The sequence below is a fragment of the Ochotona curzoniae genome, unplaced genomic scaffold (genome assembly GCF_017591425.1).
Source record: "Ochotona curzoniae isolate NIBS_2020 unplaced genomic scaffold, NIBS_Ocur_1.0 contig_4340, whole genome shotgun sequence".
Lineage (NCBI taxonomy): Eukaryota > Metazoa > Chordata > Mammalia > Lagomorpha > Ochotonidae > Ochotona > Ochotona curzoniae.
In genome coordinates, this window is record NW_024466242.1 from 1 (window position 1) to 3,946 (window position 3,946).

General features: G+C 55.0%; 1 pseudogene; it reads left to right on the plus strand.

Moving 5' to 3' along the window:
- Positions 1–2,152: 2,152 nt before the first annotated feature.
- Positions 2,153–3,215, plus strand: LOC121160154 (annotated as a pseudogene).
- The last annotated feature ends 731 nt before the right edge of the window (positions 3,216–3,946 follow it).

The window sequence follows — 3,946 nt, forward strand, 5'->3', positions numbered from 1 at the left end:
GCACACAGTCTGGTCTGGGCAGCGTGGCAACCTGCCCCCAGCTCTGCTTTCCAGTGTGAGTTTCATTCACTGGAGAGAGACAGAGAGACAGAGAGGTGGCTCGCTTGTGCACAGGTTCACGGGGCAGCCACGCAGGGTGTGTGAGGGTGGCAATGGCTTGGGGAGTAGGTTGTGCAGCTGGCGAATGAACCCTCGCCACCTGCTGGGGTCCCAGCCAAGCAGTCCTGACTTTCCTGTCTGTCGCCTCTGCAGGCCCCAGAAATGCTGCACGCCGACCACGCACACAATTCAGCTCCGAGCAGCTCGGGGTCCTGAAAGCTGTCTTCGAGAAGACCCCGTGCCCTGACTGGGACACCCTAGAGAGCCTGGCAAAGGAGCTGAAGCTGGACACGACTGTTGTCAAGGTCGGTGTCATGGGGGAGGGTGGGGACACCCAGTGCTCCCGGCAGCTGCAGCACCTGCAGTGCCTACCAGGACTTGGTGCTTTGGGCTCCTGCACGCCTCACTGGGGTCCGCGGCAGCAGTCACCTCCCCAGAGGAGCCCAGGGCTGGGCACAGACCCATGCAAAGTTCCCTTGTGGGTTGTATGTCCATGAGAAACGCTGCGAGGCAGTGTTGGCCTGGGATGGGAGCACCTCACTCTCTTTCCACCACGCACACTGACCTGTGCCCCCTCTCTCCGCAGGTCTGGTTTAAAAATAAGCGAGCCAAGCTCAGGCAGCAGCAGCAAAAGCAGCAGCAGGGAGGGCTTCCCAGGAGCCCAGCACCAGTGCCCTTGCACCCCAGTGTGCCCGCCAAGCCACAGAAGAAGCCCTGGCCGACCTCAGCTTCCAGCCGCCACCCACAAGGGACCACACCTTCCCACCTGCAGCCGCTGCCACCACAGCCACAGCCGCCTTCCCAGGCACCCACACCTACATCTCCTGAGACGCTGCCACCCTCAGCACACACCAGCCAGGCCAGCTCTTCCCCCAGCGACCTGGAGGACTTGGTCCTGGATCCTTCACTTCCCTGGGACTTCCTTCTCCAAGAAATGGACGAGGTGATAAGCATGTGTGATTCCCCCCTCGACCTCGACCTTGACCTCGACCTCGACCCAAACACTCTGGATATGTAGCTTCTCCAAATACACCAGTCACCACAGTGTTCCACCGCATGGATCCCTGCTTGTCGTTCAACCTGACAGAAGCCACTCCAGAAGCCACTTAGGATCCCCAAGGAATTCCCACTTGGAGCTCTTCAATTCACACTCCACCCGAGTAAGAATGGACCACTCGAGTACAAACAGGACGTGACCATGCAAACACAAGGCCATTCCTGGACAGTCCTCGATGTTGACAAGAATCCTTAAATGTATTCATTCAAGAATAATAAAATCTGAATAGTCTTTGAAACCTTCTTGCCTCTGTCTTTTTCCTGAATAGCACACAGATGAGGAATGTGCGCGAGTGAGAGAAAGAGAAACAGAGAGAGGTGTCTTTCATCTGCTTCAATGGGAGGGATAGTGTGTGTCTGTGTGTGTGTGTGTGTCTGTGTGTGTGTGTGTGTGAGAGAGAGAGAGAGAGAGAGAGAGTGAGAGAGAGAGAGAAGCCTTCCCTCCACATCCCAAATGCCTGCCACAGCAGGGACTGGGCAGGTGAAATCCATGAGCCCACAGCTCTGTCTTACTCTCTCACTGGGTGGCAACAGCCCTAGCCCCTGCGTCCTCCCTAGCTTTCTCCCGGGATGCCCAGCAGCAAGGAGCAGCAGAGCCAGGACTAGAACTACGCCTGCGGGAGGCCCAAGCCAAAGCTTGATGACCACAAAAAGTATGGTCATCTTATCCAGCGGCCCTACTTCCCATCCAGCTCCCTGCCTGTGGCCTGGGAAAGCAGTCCAGGACAGCCTAAAACTTCGGGACCCTGCACCCAAGGGGGAGACCAGGAAGAGCTCCTGGCTTCAGATTGGCTCGGCTCCAGTCGTTGCGGCAGCCTGGGGAGTGAACCATCGGACGCATGATCTTCCTCTCTGTCTCTCCTCCTCTGTATATTCACCTTTCCAATCAAAACAAAGAAATCTTGGCACTGGGCTTCGTGGAGACGTGCGCGGCTGGAGCAGCTGTCCGTGTGGCTGACTGCGCTCCCTGCTCCTCCCCTCCGTGCACCTGGGCACCATGAAGGATTCGCTGGTGCTGCTGAGCCGCGCCTTGGCATCCCCGGACTCTCCCTGCTGGTTCTTGGCTTGGAACCCCACGGGGACGCTGCTGGCCTCGTGCTGTGGCGACCAGAGAATCCGGGTCTGGGGCACCGAAGGTGACAGACAGCTGGATCTGCAAGTCTGTCCTTTCTGATGGCCACCAGCGCACCCTGTGCAAGGTGGCCTGGTCACCCTGTGGGAACTACCTGGCCTCCGCCAGCTTTGATGCCACCACTTGCATCTGGAAGAAGACCCAGGATGACTTTGAGTGTGTCACCACACTAGAGGACCACGAACATGAGGTCAAGCACATGGCTTGGGCCCCTTCTGGCAACCTCCTGGCCACCTGTAGCCGAGATAAGAGATAGGAGCGTATGGGTTTGGGTAGTTGATGAAGAGGATGAATTCGAATGTGTCAGTGTTCTCAACTCCCACACGCAGCATGTCAAGCATGTGGTCTGGCACCCGAGCCAGGAGCTACTAGCCCCTGCCAGCTACGATGGCACCATGAAGCTCTACCGGGAGGAAGAGCATGACTGGGTGTGCTGTGCCACCCTGGAGGGCCACGAATCTACCGTGTGGAGCATGGCCTTTGACCCTAGTGGCCAGCGGCTAGCATCGTGCAGTGATGACCACACTGTGCGCATCTGGTGCCAGTATCTACCAGACAACAAGCAAGGACTGGTGTGCAGTGGCTCTGCCCCCAGCTAGAAGTGTGTCGGCATTTTGTCCAGCTTCCACTCCAGGGCCATCTATGACATTGCTTCGTGCCAGCTGACGGGTGCCCAGGCTACAGCATGTGGGGACAATGCCATCCGAGTGTTTGAGGAGGATCCTAGCTCTGACCCGCAGCAGCCCATCTTCTCCCTGACAGCCCATTTACGCCAGGCCCATTCCCAAGATGGCAACTGTGTGGCCTGGAAGCACAAGGAGTGGGCACTTCTGGCTTCCTGCAGTGACGATGGACAGGTGGCCTTCTGGAAGTAGCAGCAGCCCGAAGCCCTCTGAGCTCCTGGCTTTGGGATCAGAAGGCCCCAGAAAGCGTGCTAAGACTCTCAGTCCCAAGAAGACCTGCACTTACCTTCGATGACATCCGTGCAGATTCAAGTGCAGTGTGGAGCCACAGAATCTCGTACTCCCGCACCTCCTGACATGAGGCCCTCAGCCAAGAACTAGGGAATGTGGGTCTTTGGTAGTTAGGCCACACAGTTGGCTTGCTATGGAACTGTGACATTCAGGGTATGTAGTGGAGAGAGCATAATGTTTGTATGTGTGGTGTGTGTGTTTGTATGCAAAGCTATGTATACAATGGAGAATGTGTATTGTGAAAGATCATGGATTTCAAAAGGTTTTTGCACCAACATCAACAAATGTTTATCCCAAAAAAAGTTGAAAAATAAATAAATATTAAAAAAAAAAAGGAATTCAAAGGAGAGAGAGATGCATTCACTGCTTCACTGCCCTGTGACTACAACATGCAGTGCTGGGTCAAGGCTTTTCAATATCATAACACATTCGTGAATGCAAGTGTAAAACTCATCAAGTATTTGACTTAGAAAAAAAAGGAAGAGTAAGAAACATGAAAAGAGAGAGTATAAAAAGAAAGAGCCACCACATCTGTACAGGACACACAGCTGGGCCAGTGCTTTGGCTCTGCAGACTACGCCTACAGCTGTGAGCTCAGGCATCCCATGCCACATCGATTCAGATGAATGACTGATCCAATGCTGAGGCAACTCTAAGATGATTATCAGAAAGTGAACCAATCCAA